This window comes from Panthera onca, chromosome F1 (assembly GCF_046562875.1).
Source record: "Panthera onca isolate mPanOnc1 chromosome F1, mPanOnc1 haplotype 2, whole genome shotgun sequence".
Classification (NCBI taxonomy): Eukaryota; Metazoa; Chordata; class Mammalia; order Carnivora; family Felidae; genus Panthera; species Panthera onca.
The window spans coordinates 1,283,366-1,306,522 of NC_138355.1; the positions used below are offsets into that span (position 1 = coordinate 1,283,366).

The 23,157-nt window shown below is 36.6% G+C and overlaps 1 long non-coding RNA gene and 1 pseudogene across 1 annotated transcript in view; one reads left to right on the plus strand and one right to left on the minus strand.

The window, feature by feature from the left end:
• The window catches only part of LOC144614857 (uncharacterized), a 715,444-nt gene that overhangs the window by 338,045 nt on the left and 354,242 nt on the right, over positions 1–23,157 (plus strand). The gene's annotated exons all lie outside the window — the stretch shown is intronic.
• On the minus strand, positions 14,046–15,076 carry LOC144614929 (putative vomeronasal receptor-like protein 4; annotated as a pseudogene).

Below are 23,157 nucleotides of genomic sequence, written 5' to 3' on the forward strand. Positions count from 1 at the left end.
AACAGAGGTATAGGTAAAATACAGACATAAAATTTAAAGTGACAATTATAAGTATGCTAGCTTGGCTTCAAAAAAGAAAAGACTATAGAGAATCCTTTACAGCAGAGATAAAAGAGTTAAAATCTAGGCCGAAATTGGAAATTCTAGAACTGAAATGCAAACCATACGGAAAGCCATAAAAAGAGGGTGCATAAATCAGACGTATGAATCAGTGATGTAGAAAAGTATGCAAAATAATGAAGCTGAAAACAAGGGGGGAATTAAAGTATTTGGATCATGAAAGTACACTGAGCAAACTCAGCAAATTCTACAAATGTAATCACATTCATATGAAGGAGTCCCAGCAGATGAAGAGAGAACCAAAAGGGCAGAAGGTTTACATGAGCAAATTATCGCTTAAAGATTCCTGAATCTGGGGGAAAGACACAGACATCAACATTCAAGAAACCCAGAGATCTCCTGTTAAATTCAACAAAAGCCAGCTATCACAAGACATATCATAATAAAATTCACAAAATACACAGTCAAAGAAAGAATCCTGAAGCCAACAAGGGAAAACAAGTCCTTAACCTACAAAGGAAAAGAGATCAAGTCTGCAGCAGATTTCTCCAAAGAAAGTTAGCAGGCCACAGTGGAAAGTCAGTATATATTCAACATGCTGAAAGTATGAAGACAAGACTACTTTATCCAGCGAGGCTGTCATTCAGAATGGAAGAAGTAGTTTCCCAGACAAACAAAAACTGAATAAGTTTGTGACCACTAAACAAGCCTTGCTAAAAAATATTAATGGGTACATTGTGTGTGGAGAAAAAAGCCCAAACAATAAAGACTGGAAGGGAGCAGAAAACATCACAGAAACACAAGCTTTACAGGTAACATAACGATATTAAATTAATGTCTTTCAATAATAACTCTGAATATAAATGCATTAAATATTCAGATCAAGACATAGGGTACCAGAATAGATAAAAATAAGACCTAGGTACAGGCTGCCTAAAGAGACCCATTTTAGTCCTAAAGACAACAGCAGATTGAAAGTTAGGGATAGATGGGGCACCTGGGTGGTTCAGTTGGTTAAGCCTCTGACTTCAGCTCAGGTCATGATCACATAGTTCATGATTTGAAGGCCCACATCTGTCTCTGCACTGGTGGCACAGAGCCTGCTTTGGGCTCTCTCTGCCCTTCCACACTTGCATGCTTTCTCTCAAAATAAATACATAAACTTAAAAAAAAACATAAAGTAAGGTAATGGAGAACCATCTGTCATATGAAAATATTTCAAAAGAAATCTTCAATAGCCATACTTATATCACACATACTATACTTTAGAAACAGAGTGTAACAAGAGGTGAAAACTGGCATGATATAATAATCTAAGGGATCTATCCATCAATAAGATTTAACATTTGTAAATAATTGTGTCCCCAACATGGTAGATACCATACTGCAATACAATACAATACACACTACAGTAATCTAAGAGACAGTGATAACCCACTTAGGGAGTGGACAAAGTATCGAAGCAGAAAATCAAAAGGAAACAATGACTTTGAATGACACACTAGACCACATGGATTTAACAGATATATTCAGAATATTTCATCCCAAATCAGCAGAATACATATTATTCTCAAGTGCACATGGGACGTTATCTAGAATAGATCGCATAGTGGGTCACAAAACATCCCTCAACAAATGCAAAAAGATCGAGATCATAGCATGAATATTTTCAGACCACATCGCTATGAAACTTGAAGTTGACCTGAAGGAAGAATTTAGAAAAGCTACAGATATACGGAGGTTAAAGAACATCCTACTAAAGAATGAATGTGTTAACCAGTAAGTTAAAAAAATACATGGAGACAAATGAAAATAAGAATACAACAGTCCAAAACTTTTGGATTCAAAAAAAGGCAGTCCTAAAAAGGAAGTGTATTCCAAATCAGGCCTACCTCAAGCAGCAAGAAAGATCTCAACTAATCATACTAGCCTCATACCTAAAGGAACTAGGAAAGGAAGAGTACACAAAGCCTAAAGCCAGAATAAGGGACATAATAAAGACTAAGAAAAAATAAATGGTATGCAAACAAACAAACAAAAATAATAGCACAACAGGGCACCTGGGTGGCTCAACTGTTCAAGCGTCCAACTCTTGATTTAGGATCAGCTTATGGTCTCATGGATGTGAGATCTAGCACTGCATAGGGGCTCTGCTGTCAGTGCAGAGCCTGCTTGGGATTCTCTCTTTCCTTTCTGCCCCTCCCCTGCATTCTTTGCCTCTCTCTCAAAATAAATAAATAAACATTTTTAAAAATACCAGTGGAACAGATGACTGATACTAAGAGTTGTTTCTTGAAAAAATTAATAAGATTGATAAACTCTGAGACAGACTTACCAAAACAAAAAAGAAAGAAAATAAATAGATGAAATATTGAATGAAAGAGGAGATCAAAGCCAACACCACAGATATACAAATAATCATAAGATAATACTATAAAAAATTATATGGCAATAGTCTGGCAATCTGGAAGAAATGGTCAAATTCCTAGAAACTCATAAAGTACCCAAACTGAAACATTAAGAAATAAATATTTGAGAAAACATATAACTAGCAAAGAGATGGAATCAGTATTCAAAAATTTTCCAATAAACAAAACTCCTGGTCCAGGTGACTTCCCACGTGAGTTCTACCAGACATTTATAGAAGATTTGACACATATTCTTCTCAAAATTTTCTAAAACTACAAATGGAAGGAAAACTTCCAATCTCCTTCTGTGATATGCTAGAATTACCTGAAATCCAAAACTTCACAAAGATCCTACAAGAAAGTAGAAATACAGACTAATATCCCTCATGAACATGGATACAAAAATTCTCAACAAGAGAGTAACAAATCAAATCCAACAGTCATTAAAAGAATTATTCACCATGATCAAGTGAAATTTATTCCTGGGATGAAGGGCCGATTCAATGTTCGCAAATCAATCAACGTGATAAACCACATTAATAAGAGATAAGAATCATATGATTATCTCAATATGTGAAGAAAAAGCATTCAAAAAAATACAGAATCCATTATTGATAAAAAAAAAAAACTCAAAGAAGGAAATAAGGGGGCCCTGGAAGAAGATGGTGGCGTAGGAGGATGCTGGGCTCACCGCGTCCTGCTGATCACTTAGATTCCACCCACATCGGTCTAAATAACCCACAAAACCGCCAGAAGACTAGCAGAACAGACTCTCTGGAGCAAAGCATAGACAAGAGGCCCATGGAAGAGGGTAGGAAGGACAGAGAGGCAGGGCATGCTACACTGACTGGCAGGAGGGAGCCAGGGCGGTTGAGGGGCAGCCCGCCCTGCAAGGCAGAGCCCCCGAGTCTGACTTGCAAAAGCAGAGAGGAGGTACAGAGTGTGTTCTGCCAGCCAGTGGGACTTAACATCTGGAATGTTATAAGTCAACAGCTCTGCTCTGAGAGTGGGAGGGCTAGAGGACAATGGGAGGGAGAGGTGTTGTGCCCCAGAGGACAGAGCTCAGCTCAGCGGGGAACAAAGGAACTGGCCAGAGCCATCTCCCTTGCCCATCCCCCAGCCAAAATCCCAAAGGGAACCAGTTCCCATCACGGAACTTGGTTGCACTGCGCAAACATCCAATGCTGTGCTTCTGTGGATCCATCCCTCCAATGGGTCAGCCTCCCTCTCGGTGCCACTGGGCCCCGCCCACAGTGGACAACCAAAGGGAAAGCAAGCTGAGCCTGCCCCTCCAGCCCCTGTGTACCTTGTGGATCCACCCCGGCTAATACGCCAGATCCCATAGAAGCAGCAAGACAAGCCTGGCAGTGTGCAAGTAGCCGAGACAGGGGCCATACCACTCCACAGTGAGTCCTGCCCCTGGGAGAGGGGAAGATAAGGTACACACCAGTCTGATTGTGGCCCCAGTTGTGGGCTGGGGCAGACATCATGTCTGACTGCAGCCCTGCCCACCAACACAAGTTACTCCAGACACCACAGAGGAAGAGCCCTGCAGTTCCGCGCCACTCCAGGGACTATCCAAAATGACAAAACGGGAGAATTCTCCTCAAAAGAAACCCCAGGAAGTAGCGACAGCTGATGAACTGACCAAAAACGATTTAAGCAATATAACAGAAAATGAATTTAAAATAATAGTCATAAAATTAATCGCCGAGCTTGAAAAAAGTATAAAGGACAGCAGAGAATCTATTGCTACAGAGATCACGGGACTAAGAAACAGTCAGGAGGAGCTAAAAAATGCTATAAATGAGGTGCAAAATAAAATGGAGACGACCACAGCTCGGTTTGAAGAGGCAGACGAGAGAATAGATGAATTAGAAGATAAAATTATGGAAAAAGAGGAAGCTGAGAAAAAGAGAGATAACAAAATACAGGAGTATGAGGGGAGAATTAGAGAACTAAGTGATACCATGAAACGCAATCATATACGTATAATAGGGATTCCAGCAGAGGGAGAAAGAGAGAAAGGTGCTGAAGGTGTACTTGAAGAAATCATAGCTGAGAACTTCTCTGATCTGGGGAAGGAAACAGGCATTGAAATCCAAGAGAGACAGAGAGCTCCCTTCAGATATAACGAGTCGATCTTCTGCATGACATATCATAGTGAAACTGGCAAAATACAAGGATAAAGAGAAAATTCTGAAAACAGCTAGGGATAAACGTGCTCTAACATATAAAGGGAGACCAATAAGAGTAGTGACAGATCTATCTACTGGAACCTGGCAGGCCAGAAAGGAATGGCAGGAGATCTTCAATGTGATGAACAGAAAAAAATATGCAGCCGAGAATCCTTTATCCAGCAAGTCTGTCATTTAGAATAGAAGGAGAGATAAAGGTCTTCCCAAACAAACAAAAACTGAAGGAATTCGTCACCAATAAACCAACCCTACAAGAGATCCTAAGGGGGATCCTGTGAGACAAAGTACCAGAGACATTGCTACAAGCAGGAAACCTACAGACATCACAATGACTTTAATCCATATCTTTCTATAATAACACTGAATGTAAATGGACTAAATGTTATAACCAAAAGACATAGGGTATCATAATGGATAGAAAAATAATACCCATCTATTTGCGGTCTACAAGAGACTAATTTTAGACCTGAAGTCACCTTCAGATTGAAGGTGAGTGAATGGAGAACTATCTATCATGCTACTGGAAGTCGAAAGAAAGCTGGAGTAACCATACTTGTATGAGACAAACTAGAATTTCAATTAAAGGCTGTAACAAGAGATGAAGAAGGGCATTATATAATAATTACAGGGCCTATCCATCAGGAAGAGCTAACAATTATAAATATCTATGCGCCGAATATGGGAGCCCCCAAATATATAAAACAATTAATAACAAACATAAGCAACCTTATTGATAAAAATGTGGTAACTGCAGGGGACTTTAATAATCCACCTATAGCAATGGATAGATCATCTACACACAGGATCAATAAAGAAACAATGGCCCTGAATGATACATTGGATCAGGTGGACTTGACAGTTATATTTAGAATCTCTGCATCCCAAAGCAACAGAAGATACTTTCTTCTCGAGTGCACATGGAACATTCTCCAAGATAGATCACATACTGGGTCAGAAAACAGCCCTTCATAAGTATACAAGAATTGAATCATACCATGCATACTTTCAGACCACAATGCTATGAAGCTTGAAATCAATCACAGGAAAAAGTCTGGAAAACCTCCAAAAGCATGGAGGTTAAAGAACACCCTACTAAAGAATGAATGGGTCAACCAGGCAATTACAGAAGAAATTAAAAAAGATGTGGAAATGAATGAAAATGAAGATACAACAATCCAAACGCTTTGGGATGCAGCGAAGGAAATCTTGAGAGGAAAATACATTACGATCCAGGCCTACCTCAAGTAACAAGAAAAATCCCAAATACAAAATCTAACAGCACACCTTAAGGAAACAGAAGCAGAACAGCAAAGACACCCCAAGCCCAGCAGAAGAAGAGAAATAAGAAAGATCAGAGCAGAAATAAACAATATAGAATCTAAAAATACTGTAAAGCAGATCAACGAAACCAAGAGTTGGTATTTGGAAAAAATAAACAAAATTGATAAACCTCTAGCCAGGCTTCTCAAAAAGAAAAGGGAGATGACCCAAATAGATAAAATCATGAAGGAAAATGGAATTATTACAACCAATCCCTCAGAAATAAATACAAGCAATTATCAGGGAATACTATGAAAAATTATATGCCAACAAACTGGACAACCTGGAAAAAATGGAGAAGTTCCTAATCACCCACCCACTTCAAAACTCAAACCAGGAGAAATAGAAAACTCAAAAACACCCATAACCGGTAAAGAAATTCAATCAGTCATCAAATATCTCCCAACAAATAAGAGTCCAGGACCAGATGGCTTCCCAGGGGAATTCTACCAGACATTTAAAACAGAGAGAATACCTATCCTTCTCAAACTATTCCAAAAAGTAGAAGGGGAAGAAAAATTTCCAGACTCATTCTATGAAGCCAGCATTACTTTGATTCCTAAATAAGACAAAGACCCAGTAAAAAAAGAGAACTACAGGCCAATATCCCTGATGAATATGGATGCAAGAATTGTCAATAAGAAACTAGCAAATTGAATTAAACAGCATATAAATAGAATTATTCACCATGATCAAATGGGATTCATTCCTGGGATGCAGGGCTGGTTCAACATTCACAAATCAATAAACGTGATACATCACATTAATAAAAGAAAAGAGAAGAACCATATGATCCTGTCAATCGATGCAGAAAAAGCATTTGACAAAATTCAGCACATCCTTTCTTAATAAAAACCCTCGAGAATGTCGGGATAGAAGGAATGTACTGAAACATCATAAAAGCCATTTATGATAAGCCCACAGCTAATATCATCCTCAATGGGGAAGAACTGAGAGCTTTCTCCCTGAGATCAGAACACGACAGGGATGTCCACTCTAACCACCATTGTTTCACATAGGGTTGGAAGTTCTGGCATCAGCGATCAGACAACAAAAGGAAATCAAATGTGTCAAAATTGGCAAAGATAAAGTCAAGCTTTCACTTTTTACAGATGACATGATATTATACATGGAAAACCCAATAGACTCCACCAAAAGTCTACTAGAACGGACGCATGAATTCAGCAAAGTCGCAGGATACAAAATCAACGTAGAGAAATCAGTTGCATTCTTATACACTAATAATGAAGCAAAAGAAAGACAAATAAAAGAAACTGATTCCATTCACAATTGCACCAAGAAGCATAAAATACCTAGGAATAAATGTACAAGATCTGTATGCTGAAAACTATAGAAAACTTATGAAGGAAATTGAAGAAGATATAAAGAAATTGAAAAATATTCCATGCTCAAGGGTTGGAAGAATAAATATTGTTAAAATGTCAATAATACCCAAAGCAATCTACACATTCAATGCAAATTTAATCAAAATTGTACCAGCATTCTTCTGGAAGCTAGAACAAGCAATGCTAAAATTTGTATGGAACCACAAAAGATCCCAAAGAGTCAAAGTAACATTGAAGAAGAAGACCAAAGCAGGAAGCAACACAATCCCAGACTTTAGCCTCTACTACAAAGCTGTAATCATCAAGGCAGCCTGGTATTGGTACAAAAACAGACACATAGACCAATGGAGTAGAATAGCGACTCCAGAATTGGACCCACAAAAATATGGCCAACTCATCTTTGACAAAGCAGGAAAGAGTATCCAATAGAAAAAAGACAGTCTCTTTAATAAATGGTGCTGGGAGAACTGGACAGCAACATGCAGAAGAATGAAACTAGACCACTTTTTTACACCATTCACCAAAACAAACTCAAAATGGATAAAGAACCTGAATGTGAGACAGGAAACCATCAAAGCCCTAGAGAAGAAAGCAGGGAAAAACCACTCTAACCTCAGCTGCAGAAATTTCTTACTTGCTACATCCCCAAAGTCAAGGGAATTAAAAGCAAAAATGAACTATTGGGACCTCATGAAGATAAAAGCTTCTGCACGGCAAAGGAAACAATAAACAGAACTAAAAGGCAGCCAATGGAATGGGAAAAGATATTTGCAAATGACATATCAGACAAACGGCTAGTATCCAAAATCTATAAAGAGCTCATCAAACTCCACACCCGAAAAACAAATAATCCAGTGAAGAAATGGGAAGAAAACATCAATAGACACTTCTCTAAAGAAGACATCCAGATGGCCAACAGGCACATGAAAAGGTGCTCAACGTCGCTCCTCGGCAGGGAAATACAAATCAAAACCACACTCAGATATCACCTCTCGCCAGTCAGAGTGGCCAAAATGAACAAATCAGGAGACTATAGATGCTGGAGAGGATGTGGAGAAGTGGGAAACCTCTAGCACTGTTGGCAGGAACGCAAGTTGGTGCGGCCGCTCAGGAAAACGGTGTGGAGGTTCCTCAAAAAATTAAAACTAGACCTACCCTATGACCCAGCAGTAGCACTGCTAGGAATTTAACCAAGGGATACAGGAGTACTGATGCATAGGGGCAACTGTACCCCAATGTTTATAGCACCACTCTCAACAATAGCTAAATTATGGAAAGAGCCTAAATGTCCATCAACTGATGAATGCGTAAAGAAATTGGGGTTTATATATACAATGGAATACTACTTGGCAATGAGAAAGAATTAAATATGGCCTTTTGTAGCAACGTGGATGGAGCTGGAGAGTGTTAAACTGAGTGAATATATATATATATATATATATATATATATATATATATATATATATATATGACGTATATACTTGGCAATGGGACAGAATGAATCCAGCCATTTGTAGCAACGTGAATGCATGAATGAACTGGAGGGTATCATGCTAAGTGAAATAAGTCAGATAAAGGCAGTTAATAATGTTTTCACGCATATGTGGATCTTCAGAAACTTAACAGAAAAACATGGGGGAGGGGAAAGGGCGAAATAACAGAGGGAGGGAGGCAAACCGTCAGAGACTTAAATGCTGAGAAAAAAATGAGGGTTGATGGGAGGTGGGGGAGATGGGAAAGTGGGTGATGGGCAGTGAGGAGGGCACCTGTTGGTATGAAAACTAGGTGTTGCATGGAAACCAATCTGACAGTAAGTTGTATTTAATATATAAAAAAAGAATGCATAGGTTAACCAGGAAATCAGCAAATAATTTAAAAACATATACATGAAAGCAAATGAACTTGAAAACACGACTGTTCAAACTCTATGTGATTCAGCAACGATCATCTTAACAGGCATATACATAAAAGTCTATCTCAAGAAGCACGATAGGTCCCAAAATACACATCTCACGTTACACCTAAAGAAACTAGAAAATGTGCAGCAAATAAAGCCAAAAGCCAGCAGAAGAAGGGGAATGATAAACATTAGAGCAGATATAAACAATATTTGAAACCAACAAACAAAACAGTACAATAGATAACTAAAAGTAAATGTAGGTTCTTTCAAAGAAAAAAAAAAACTGATAACATCCCTAGTCAGACTTATCAAGAAGAAAATAAAGAATACTGAAATCGAAAAAATCACAAATAAAAGAGGGAAGACCACAATGTATGTCAAAGAAATATAAACAATTATAAGATCCTGGACAAGTTGGCTTCCCAGGAAATTTCCACCAGGCATTTAAGAGGAATTAATACCTACTTTTCTCAAAGTTTTCCCCAAAAATATAAATGGAAGGAAGTCTGCCAAACTGATTCCAGGACACCATCATTACCTTGGATCCAAAACCAGACAAAGATGCCACACACACACACACACACACTCACACATACACACAAAACAAACAAACAAACAAACAAACAAACAAACAAAGGAGACTTATCGGCCAATATCAGTGATTAACCTGGATGCAAAAATCTCAACAAGTACTAGCAAATAGAATTCAACATTACGTTAATAGAACTATGCACAGAGATCAAGTGGGATATATACCTGCACTGCAGGGCTTATATAAATATTTGCAAGTAAGTCAACGTGATATACCACATTAATAAAAGTAAGATAAGAATCATGATACCCTAAATAGATACAGAACATGCATTTGACAAAATACAGCACTCTTTCTTGATAAAAACCCTCAAGAAAATAAGGATAGAAGGAACAATCCTCAACATTATAAAGGCCATATAGGAAAGACCCACACCGAATATCATCCTCAATGGCAAAAGCTGAGAGTTTCCCCACAAATGTCAGGAACACGACACAGATGTCCATTCTCACAGCTGCTGTTCGGTATATTACTGGAAGTCCTAGCCTCAGCAATCACACAACAGAAAGAAATAAAAGACATTCAAATTGGCAAGGGAAAGTCAAATTTTCACTCTCCACAGATGACATGATATTCTATGCTAAAACCCCAAAGACACCAAAAACTGCTAGAACTGATTCATGTATTCAGAAAGCTGCAAGGTATAAAATCAACATACTGAAACTGGTTTCATTTCTTTACACCAATAGTGAAACAGCAGGAATAGGAACCAAGGAATCAATCCCATTTACAATTACACCAAATGATGTAAAATACCAAAAAATAAACCTAACCAAAGAGGTCAAAGACCTATATGGTGAAAAATATAGAAAGCTTATGAAAGAAATTGAACACACAAAGTGGGGCGCCTGGGTGGCTGAGTCAGTTAAGCATTTGACTTTGGCTCAGGTGATCATCTCTGAGAGTGTGATTTAGAGCCCTGTGTTGAGCTCTATGCTGACAGATCAGGACCTGGAGCCTGCTTCGGACTTTGTGTCTTCCCCCCCCCCCCCACTCACACTTTGTCTCTGTCTCTCAAAAGTTAATAAACACTTAAAAATTTTAAAAAAGAGGACACAAAAAAGCATAAACATTCCATGCTAGTAGATTGGAGGAACAAATATTGTTAAAATGATTATACTACCGAAAACAATCTATACATTCAATGGAATCCTTATTAAAATAACACCCGCATTCATCAGAGTTTGAAAAAACAACTTTGAAATTTTTATGGAAAGAGAAACATCCCCAAGTAGCCAAAGTAATGTTGAAAAGGAGAAACTATGGAGGCATCACATTATGGACATCAAGCTGTATTACAAAGCTCTAATCATCAAGACAGTATGGTATTGGCACAAAAACAGACACATAGTTCAGTGGAACAGAACAGAGCATCCAGAAATGGACCCACAATGTGTGACCAACTAATCCTTGACAAGACAGGAAAGAATATCTAGTGGAAGAAAAGACAGTCTCTTTCGCAAATGGCGCTGAGAAATCTGGATAGTGAAATGCAGAAAAATGAAGCTGGATCACTTTCTTATACTATAAACAAAATTAATATAAAAATATATGAAATCCCTAAATATGAGGCAGGAATCCGTCAAAACCCCAGAATAAGAAACAGACAGTAGCCTCTTTGAACTCTGCAACAGCAAATTCTTACTAGACATACCTCCGGGAGAAAGGGAAATTAAAGGAAAAATGGACTATTAGGACCCTATCAAGATAAAAAATCTGCACATCAAAGGAAACAAACAACAAAACTAAAGGACAGTGCATGGGATGGTAGAAGAGATTTGTAGATTAGATATCAGATAAAGGGTCAGTATCCAAAATAGGTACTTATTAAACACAACAACCAAAATACAAATAATCCAGTGAAGAAATGAGCAGAAGGCATTAATGCACAATTTCCAAAGAACACACCCAGAGGACCAACGGACACAGAAAAGATGCTCAACCTCACTCATTATCAGAGAAATACAAATCAAAATCACAATGAGATACCACCACACACCTGTTAGAATGGCTAAAAAAACAAGAGAGGAAACAACAGATTTTGGTGAGGATGTGGAATTAGGAGAACGCTTTTACACTTTTGGTGGAGATACAAACTGATGCAGTCACTCTGAAAACAGCATGGAGGTTCCTCAAAAAATTAAAAATAGACCTACTGTATGACCCAGCAATTGCACCAGTGGGTATATACCCAAAGGATACAAAAATGCTAATTCAAAGGGACACATGCACCACAATGTTTATACCAGCACTATTAACAATAGCCAGAGTATGTAATGAGTCAAAAGGTCCAATGACTGACGAATGGATAAATATATTACATAGTGGAATATTATTCAACAATCAAAAAGAATGAAATCTTGCCATTTGCAAACATGTGGATGGAACTAGAGTATTATGCTAAGGGAAATGAGTCAGAGTAAAACCAATATATGATTTCACTCATATGCGGAATTTAAGAAACACAACAGATGACTATATGGGAAGGTAGGGAAAATGAGATAAAAATGGAGAGAGGAAAACCATAAGAGACTCTAAAATACAGAGAACAAACTGAGGGTTGCTGGAGTGGTGTTTGTTGTAGGGATGGGGTAATTGTGTGACGGGGATTAAGAAGGCAGTTGTTCAGATAAGCCCTGGTCATTATTGAAAGGGATGCATCACTGGGTTGTACTCCTTACAACAATACTACACTACAAGTTAACTAACTTTAATTTAAATAGAAAAAAATATATATAAAATACAAAAGTAAAAGAATCCTTATAATGTACAGCAAGGATAATAATAAAATATAAGATCATCCCAGAAAGCTAAGTAATTCAAGTTAAGGATCTAAAGAAGCAATCAAAATCAGAGACCGTCTCGCCATCCAGATCTTGACTGACTACAAGGAGCTCAAACCTGTGTGGTACTCCAATTCGTCCTCAGGGTGATTGGTACAAAGAGACTAGAGATACCTGCACTGTGATATGTCCCAAAGTTCACAATGAAATTATTAATGGTGAAACACAATTAAATTAGTTTTGGGTATAGGGTAGAAGAAATTACATGTCACAAAATAAATATATCAGCAATATGTTTAAATTATTTGATAGTTATTGAGGAGGGCACCTGTTGGGATGAGCACGGGGTGTTGTATGGAAACCAATTTGACAATAAATTTCTTCTACAACATATAAAATATTTAAGTAAAGACAGGAAAAATAGGAAATAAAAATAATGTCGAAAGACAAACTATACACATGTAAGAGATATTGTGAAGAAGAGGCCTAATACAATTAAATCTTGAAAATTAAATAACTCAATTTAATACATAATAATTTAGTTAAATATTGTATTAGTCTGAGTTGATGAAAGAAATAATAAACTAGAATATTGAACAAAAATGTTGAAGCCAAATCCATTCAAGAGAGAAGATTTATAGAGAATGGAATTGTCGCTATATTATATGAAGATCAGAATGGGAAGAAATAAGAATCATTTAAATGTTTCACTACTGTATACAAATTAAAAAACAAAACCAAAAAAATGACGATTATAAATTTCTAATTTCAAAACTAGGCATGAAGTTACAAATAAGAAATTAATTGTAACAAAAGCAGATAAAATACTCACCAGAAATATTACTCAAACTGTGTAAATAAAAGAAATTAAAAAATATATATGTTGTAACATGAGACAAAGTTTACAACCTTTAAAAGAAGAGAATGATAAATTTGAAAACATACAGAGGTGAGAGTACACTCTCTGCAGCCCTAATAGAAGCCGGAACTCATAGAAATAAATATAAATAGTGCTGAGAAAAGTGTTGCTCAGTTAAAATTAGAGGCAAAGCTAAATATCTTGAAGTAAAAAGAGTAAACAGAATTTTCAAATGTTGCATTAGCAACAAGTAATGCATTGTAATAGAGTACAATAGTCATGCTTTAGAGTGTATTTTACTTTTATAGAGAAAATTATCCTTAAGAGTGTTTGAGAAATAAAATGAAAGATAAAGGAATGTTCAACACATGGCAATATTGAATCTTACTTGATACTAAACTCAAAAAAAGCTGGTGGGTAATTGTTACCAGAGGTTTCAAAAACATTTATTATTTATACACAGTAAACCTTTCAATAACATACAAATTAAAATTACATTTAAATGTTATATATAAATACTCTATAATTTGAATGAAATCAAAATGATCAGTTCTAGATAATGATTTCCACAGTATGTACCTATAACTTGATTGCAATTTTCCCACACTTTCGAAACACATTTTCTATCCTTTTATCAGAACTTATTAGCACCAACGCACTGACAGTGGCATAGACATTGGGCACAAGCTTCTGGAAATCCAGAATGACTGTGTCATATGCCCATAAGAGAGTGGAGGATAAGGAGATAATGACGCCCACCTAGTACATGACCACAAAAAAACTTGCCAACAGCTGGATGGTTTCGGTAGCCCTTCTCTCTGGGGAGACTCTTGAGGAGAAGCTGTTACTGGGAAGGTGCTGGCACTGCCTCTGAAGCCTGGACAAGAGAATCACAATGTACACACTTGAGAGCAGCATGCCTCCAACAAAGAAAACATCCCTGGATATTGAAAACGTGAAAAACAGTCCCCTGATGATGGAGTTTAGGTGGGAAAGTGAGCAGTGTTTACTGACACACAGTAGATTGCTCTGGGTCACATTAGAAGGAGCAGCAGTATACAAGATGCAGGCACTAATGAGAGACAAACTGAGAAACCATAAGATGATAAAAGAATGGAAGATGTCCTTTTTGCACGTATGTTTAAAGCTGGCCAACCAGGAGGTGCTAGGGCTGATCATGATGGCCTTGAACATGCTGAGGAGGCAGGTGGTGCTTAAGGAGAGACCCCGTGTCACCCTGATCATGCAGAATAAAGCCATGCATTTGAAATCATTTAGAATGTTCAGTACTTCAAACATGTCTGTAGACATTAAAAAAACAGTGCAGTGAACAGTTTCATTATGTGGACAAAGGCCAAGTGATACATGATCAGGACAGTTGGCTTAGGTCTGTGATCCAGAAGTAGCATGAAGATGTGGAAGAGAAGCAGGAAGGTGTTGGCAAAAATTCCAATACGAACTTGTAAAAACTGGCCTATCTTCATACAAATATAATGGACAATATCATCATCACAGTGACAAAGAAAAAACATATTTTGTCTATCTGAAAAGTTAGACCTCACGTTATCAATGTCATTTATTCCTTTGTCAAAATCATCACCACAGATCATTTTTTGTTTTACTCAATTAATCATTAAGTCTATGTTGTATAAAGTCTTAGAAATAGAGTCTCAATATTTTTTGTACACCATTTTACTGTGTGTATATTATGTACATACGTATCTATATGTTATCTTTCTATATCTATCTATCTATCTATCTGTTTGTCTATATGTGTCATCTAAATTGGAAAGGAGAGAAGGAAAGAGAGGAAGGAGAGAGACATAGAGAAAGAGAGATCTCATACCCATATTAATGCCAGGATAATGTCCCCATTCCCCATACTCCCCGTACAGTATATTCATTTCTTTTTTAAAAGTTTGCTTTCCTGTTCTGCACTTTCCTGTCTCATATTCAGCATCAAGAATCCTAATAGCCATTAAAGTTTGCATAGATGTTTGTATAGTTCAACTGTTGCACATTTTACACTAATGGGAAAAGAATTACGAAAGAAACAATTGGGGGAAAAATTATGCCCAGGCAAGTCTTCCATCAAATACTGTGACACTTTTTCTTCTTCTTCCTTCCAAACTTAGAGACCATCATGATCGCGTTTGGTCTATCCTGTTAATTCAGCACAATCTCCCCTTAAAATTAGATAATTATTAATAATCTTTCAACAAAAACCTTAATTCTCATTGTCATACAACCTAATGATTCATATCAGGGATATGAAGATTTGCATACAAACATATGAGAGGATGGAAATAACAATTGTATTACAAATCCTATTAACAAACTTTATTGACATTGAACCTGGCACACTGCCCTTTATTTTCATCATGGTGATTCATTTTATAATCTCTTTTTATATCAGTAGGGAATTGCTGAAGTTCAACTCTCAATTTTCAAGAGGACAAGAGGACAAACAACTAATATCCACTTTATGATGTCCACAAAATTGTTTTCAAATATTTTTATGGAGATCTTTGCAGGGAACTTCATTTAATAAAAGGATAGCCTCTCATGCCATTAAAAAATCTCCAATAGGGGCACCTGAGTGGCTCAGTCAGTTAGGGTCTGACTCTTGATTTTGGGTGTGGTCATGATCTCAGGGTAGTGACTGATGTAAGCCTCTGCACTGACAGCTCAGAGCCTACTTGGGATTCTCTCTCCCCTCTGTCTCCCCTTGCCCCCTCTCACACACTCACTCTCAAAATAAATAATCATTTGTAAAATTGATTTGTATAATTGGACATATTGGATACACACACACGCTCACACAAATATATGAATATATGCTCATCCTTGTGTGTGTGTGTGTGTATATATATATATATATATATATATGCTCATCCTCATGTCTCTTCAGGATATTTCCAATATCAGAATACTTTGTAAAATGCCATTGAACTCTTATCATGGTATTTGCCCTATATGTAGGCATAATTATTTTACTCAATTAACGTGATAAGAATATTTAGCTGTATACATATTTCATTTATTCTTCTATTGAAATGAGAGAGTACTCACCTTTGTTTTCAGTGAAGAAATTTTGAGAGTGAATATTCTTGGCTGAAATTCAGAATATCACTTGCTCTATAAAATTGCTGGGGTAAAAAATTGCTCTATAATCAATCACCTGATATATGGGATTTTATAATGCAGTAATTATACATTTGATTAAATGGCTGTAACTATGTTACCAAATAATTATTATGTGAGAAATTTATCAAAAAGTCAGAAACAAAAAACTAACAGTTGCCACAAATATATATCTGTACCGCAGTGCACTTAGGTTATGCTGCCTATTAGGCCCTAGAGACTAGAACTTATCTATTAGGCTATACTGCCTTAAAGGCACAATGATATCCAAATTGTAGGCATTATATTCCAGTGTCAGTAAAGCCACATTTGGATCATGGCCACTAACATACATGTATAATTACTTAATAAGTGTATATATGAAATATTATTTTTTTATTTTAATTTTTAATTTTTTTATTTTTTAAAAATTTACCTCCTAATTGGTTAGCATATAGTGCAACAATGATTTCAGGAGTACATTCCTTAGTGCCCCTTACCCATTTGACCCATTCCCCCTCCCACAACCCCTCAAGTAACCATCAGTTTGTTCTCCATATTTGTGAGTCTCTTCTGCTTTGTCCCCTTCCCTGTTTTTATATTATTTTTGTTTCCCTTCCCTTATGTTCATATGTTATGTCTCTTAAAGTCCTCATATGAGTGGAGTCATATGATTTTTGTCTTTCTCTGACTAATTTCACTTAGCATAATACCCTCCAGTTCCATTCACATTGTTGCAAATGACAAGATTTCATTCTTTTTGATCGCTGAGTAATACTCCATTGTATAGTATATATACGACACTTCTTTATCCATTTATCCATCGATGGACTTTTGGGCTCTTTCCATACTTTGGCTATTGTTGATAGGGCTGCTATAAATGTGGGGGTGCATGTGTCCCTTCGAAGCAGCACAGCATACCTGTATCCCTTGGATAAATACCTAGTAATGCAATTGCTGGGTTGTAGGGTAGATCTATTTTTAGTTTCTTGAGGAACCTCCATACTGTTTCCCAGAGTGGCTGCACCAGCTTGCATTCCCACCAACAATCCAAAAGAGATCTTTTTTCTCCGCATCCTTGCCAACATATTTTGGTGCCTAAGTTGCTAATGTTAGCCATTCTGACAGGTGTCAGGTGGGATCTCTTTGTGGTTTTGATTTATGTTTTCCTGATGATGAGTGATGTGGAGAGTTTATCTGGATGTCTTCTTTGGAGAAGTGTCTATTCATGACTTTCACCCATTTCTTCACTGGATTATTTGTTTTTCTTTTTGTTTTTTGTCTTTTTTTTTGGTGTTGAGTTTGATAAGTTCTTTATAGATTTTGGATACTAACTCTTTATCTGATATGTCATTTGCAAATATATTCTTCCCTTCTGTCGGTTGTCTTTTAGTTTTGCTGATTGTTTCCTTTGCTGTGCAGAAGTTTTTATTTTGGTGAGGTCCCAGTAGGTCATTTTTTCTTTTGTATCCCTTGCCTCCAGAGACGTGTTCAGTAAGAAGTTGCTGAAGGCAAGATCAAAGAGGTTTTTGCCTGCTTTCTCCTCGAGGATTTTGATGGCTTCCTGTCATACATTGTATGTACACACATACATACCTCAATGTATGAGGTCTTTCATCCATTCTGAGTTAATTTTTGTGTATGATGTACGAAAGTGGTCCAGTTTCATTCTTCTGCATGTCGCTGTCCAGTTTTCCTAGGACCACTTGCTGAAGAGACTTTTATTCCATTGGAGATGCTTTCCTGCTTTGTCAAAGATTAGTTGGCCATACACTTGTGGGTCCTTTTCTGGGTTCTCTATTCTGTTCCATTGATCTGAGTGTCTGTTCTTGTGCCAGTACCATATTGTCTTGATGATTACAGCTTTTCAGTATAGCTTGAAGTAAGTAATTGTGATGCCCGCTGCTTTCGCTTTCTTTTTCAAGATCGCTTTGGCTATTTGGGGTCTTTTCTAGTCCCATACAAATTTTAGGATTATTTATTCTAGCTCTGTGAAAAATGCTGATGTCACTTTGATAGGGATTGCATTGAACATGTAGATTGCTTTGGGTAGTATTGACATTTTTACAATATTTGTTCTTCCTATCCAGGAGCATGGAATCTTTTTCTATTTTTTTGTGTCTTCTTCAATTTCTTCCATAAGCTTTCTATAGTTTCATTGTATAGGTTTTTCACCTCTTTGGTTGGATTTATTCCTAGGTATTTTATGGTTTTTGGTGCAACTGCAAATGGGATCGATTCACTGATTTCTCTTTCTGTGGCTTCATTGTTGGTGTATAGAAATGCAACTGATTTATGTGTGTTGATTTTATATCCTGCAACTTTGCTGAATTCATGAATCAAGTCTAGCAGTTTTTTGGTAGAATATTTTGGGGTTTCCATATAGAGTAGCATGTCGTCTGCGAAGAGTGAAAGTTTGACCTCTGGTGATTTGGATGTCTTTTATTTCTTTGTGTTTTCTGATTGCAGAGGCTAAGACTTCTAATACTATGTTGAATAACTGTGGCGAGAGTGAACATCTCTGTCTCATTCCTGACCTTAGGGGGAAAGCTCTCAGTTTTTCCCCATTGACCATGATATTAGTGTTGGGTCATTCATATATGGCTTTCATGATCTGGAGGTATGATCCTTCTATCCCTACTTTCTTGAGGGTTTTTATCAAGAAAGGCTGCTGTATTTTGTCAAATGCATTCTCTGCATCTATTGAGAGAATCATATGGTTCTTGTCTTTTCTTTTTCCGATGTGATGAATCACATTAATTGTTTTGGGGATATTGAACCAACCCTGCATCCCAGGTATAAATCCCACTTGGTCATGGTGAATATTTTTTTAATGTATTGTTGGATCCGGTTAGCTGATATCCTGTTGAGGATTTTGCATCCATGTTCATCAGGGAAATTGGTCTAGAGTTCTCCTTTTTAGTTGGGTCTCTGTCCAGTTTTGGAATCCAGGTAATACTGACTTCATAGAAAGAGTTTGGAAGTTTTCCTTCCATTTCTATTTTCTGGAACATGTTGAAGAGAATAGATGTTAACTCTTCCTTAAATGTTTGGTAGACTTACCCTGGGAAGCCATCTGACCCTGGACTCTTGGTTTTTGGCAGATTTTTGATTACTAATTCTATTTCCTTACTAGTTATGGGTCTGTTGAAATTTTCTATTTCTTCCTTTTTCAGGTTTGGGAGTTTATATGTTTCTAGGAAGTTGTCCATTTCTTACAGATTGTCCATTTTATTGGCATGTAATTGCTCATATTCTCTTATTATTGTTTTTATTTCTGCTGTGTTGGCTGTGATCTCTCCTCTTTCATTCTTTATTTTTTTATTGTGTCCTTTTCTTTTTCTTTTTGGTCAAACTGGCTAGTGGTTTATCAATTTTGTTAATTCTTTCAAAGAACCAGCATCTGGTCTCATTGATCTATTCTACTGTTTTGTTTTTGTTTTTGTTTTGTTTTTGGTTTCAATAGCATTAATTTCTGCACTAGTCTTTGTTATTTCCTATCTTCTGCTGGTTTTGGGTTCTATTTATTGTTCTCTTTCTAGCGCCTTAAGGTGTAAGGTTAGGTTGTATATCTCAGAACTTTCCTCCTTTTGTAGGAAGTCCTGGATTGCTATATACTTCCCATTTATGACCTCCTTTGCTGCGTCCCAGAGGTTTGGGTTGTGGTGTTATCATTTTTATTGACTTCCATATACTTTTTAATTCCCTCTTTAACTGCTTGGTTATCCCATTCATTCTTTAGTAGGATGTTCTTCAGTCTCCAAGTATTTGTTACTTTTCCAAATTTTTTTCTTGTGGTTGGTTTCGAGTTTCATAACGTAGTGGTCTGAAAACATGTATGGTATGATCTCAATTTTTGTTCTCACTTAGGGCTGATCTGTTGTCCAGTGTATGGTCTATCCTGGAGACCATTCCATGTGCACTGGAGAAGAATGTATATTCTGCTGATTTAGGAGGAAATGTTCTGAATATATCTGTTAAGTCCATCTGGCTCAGCATGTCACTCAAAGCCATTGTTTCCTTGTTGATTTTCGGATTAGGTGATCTGTCCATTGTTGTGAGTAGGGTGTTGACGTCTTCTACTATTATGGTATTACTATTGGTGAGTTTCTTTATGTTAGTGATTAATTGACTTATATACTTGGGTGCTGTCACATTTGGCACATAAATGTTTACAATTGTTAGGTCTTCTTGGTGGATGACCCCTTGGTTATGATATAATGCCCTTCCGTATCTCATGATACAGTCTTTATTTCAAATTCTAGATTGTCTGACATAAGTATGGCTATTCCAGCTTTCTTTTGTTGACCATTAGCATGTTAGATGATTCTCCATCCCTTACTTTCAATCTGAAGATGTCTTTAGGTCTAAAGTGGGTATCTTGTAAACAGCATATATATGGATCTTGATTTCTTAGCCATTCTGTTACCCTATGTCTTTTTTTTATTGTTTTAATGTTTTTTTTTTATCTTTGAGACTTAGAGAGACAGAGCATGAATGGGCAAGGGGCAGAGAGGGAGGGAGACACAGAATCCGAAGCAGGGTCCAAGCTGTCAGCACAGAGTCCAACATGGGGCTCAAACTCGCAGACCGTGAGATCATGACCTGAACCAAAGTTGGACACTCAACCAACTGAGCCACCCAGGTGCCCCTACCCTATGTCTTTTGATTGGAGCATGGAGTCCATTGACCTTTAGAGTGAGTACTGAAAGATATGAATTCATTGCCATTATGATGCTTGTAGAGTTGGAGTTTCTGCTGGTGTTCTCTGGTACTTTCTAATCTTTGGTGCTTTTGGTATATATACCAAAACTACCATATATTTTTCATCTTTTCTCCCCTCAGAGAGACCCCCTTAAAATTTCTTGCAGGGCTGGTTTAGTGGTCACAAACTCCTTCCATTTTTGTGTGTCTGGGAAACCTTCTATTTTGGATGACAGCCTAGCTGGATAAAGAATTCTTGGCTGCATTTTTTTTTTTTTCTGATTCAGCACACTGAATATATTTTGCCACTCTTTTCTGGCCTGCCAAGTTTCTGTTGATAGGTCTGCTGAAAACCTGATATTTCTTCCCTTGTAGATTAAGGTCTTTTTTTTCCCTTGCTGCTTTCACGATTCTCTCCTTGCCTGAGTATTTTGTGAATTTGACTGTGATATGCCTTGTTGATGGTCGGTTTTTGTTGAACTTAATGGAGGTCCTCTGTGCTTCCTGAATTTTTATGCCTGTGTCTTTCCACAGATTAGGAAAGTTTTCTGCTAGGATTTGCTCACATAACCCTTCTACCCCTACGTCTCTCTCTTGCTCTTCTGGGACCCCTATGATTCTGACATTGTTCCTTTTTAATGAGTCACTGATTTCTGTAATTCTTATATCCTGCTCTTTTGCCTTAATCTCTCTTTTTTTCCTGCCTTGTTATTCTCTATAAGTTTGTCCTATATATCACTGATTCTCTGTTCTTCCTCATCCATTCTTGCGCCTCCGCATCCATCATGAGGGCAGCTCATTTATAGCATTTTTAATTTCATTCTATTTTTTACTTCTTTTATCTTTGCAGAAATGGATTCTCATCTATTTTCGACTCCAGATAGTATTCTTATTGTCGTGATTCTAAATTCTGGTTCAGAAATCTGGCTTGTATCTGTGTTGGTTAAATCCCTGGCTGTCGTTTCTTCATGTTTTTCCTTTTGGGGTGAATTCCTTCGTTTTATCATTTTGAAAGAAGAAAAGGCATGAATGAGGTAGAAAGTTAAGATTGAAAAAAAATAAAATTTAAAAATATTAAAATTTAAAAAATTAAACACACATACACACACAAAAATTGAATAAATGATGCTAAATTCTGTGTGTTTGGTATGGGTGTTGAAAGCGGTTTGACAGATTACAGCAAAAAGAGAGGGGGAGACAAACAAGGCAAGTCATTTGAGAATTGGAAAAAATGAATATACTGAAGTAGACTAAAGTGAGATGATGTTAGTAAAATAGAATTTGAAAAAATCTACACAAATGTAAAGAATAAAGTAAAAAAATAAAGAAAATTAATAAAAATGAAACATAAATTTGAATCTTTTCCTTTCCTGTATTCAAGGAAAAGAAAAGAAAAGAAAAAGAGTAAAAAGATTTTAAAAAGATTAGAAGAAGAAAGAAGGAAAAAGGAAATAGTTTGAAAATTATAAAACGTGGATACACTGTAGTAGACCAAAATAAAATGATGGAAGTCAATAGAATTTGAAAAAAAAAATACATAAAGGCAAAAAATATAGTAAAAAATAATACAAATTGAAAGTAAAAATGAAATTTTTCTCTTTCTGAATTCAAGAAAAAGATAACAAACGAAAAATTAAAAATAGAAAAAGAAAGAAATAAAAAGGAAATTGTTTGAAAATTTGAAAAGGTGAATACACTGAAGTAGACTAAAATAAAATTATGGAAGTAAAAAATAATTTGAAAAAATTTACTCAAAAGTAAAAACAAATATATAGTAATAAAAATTAAAGAAAACTATTTTTAATAAAAATGGAAAATAAAAATGATTTTTTTCTTTCAGTATTCAAGAAAAAGACAAGAAGTG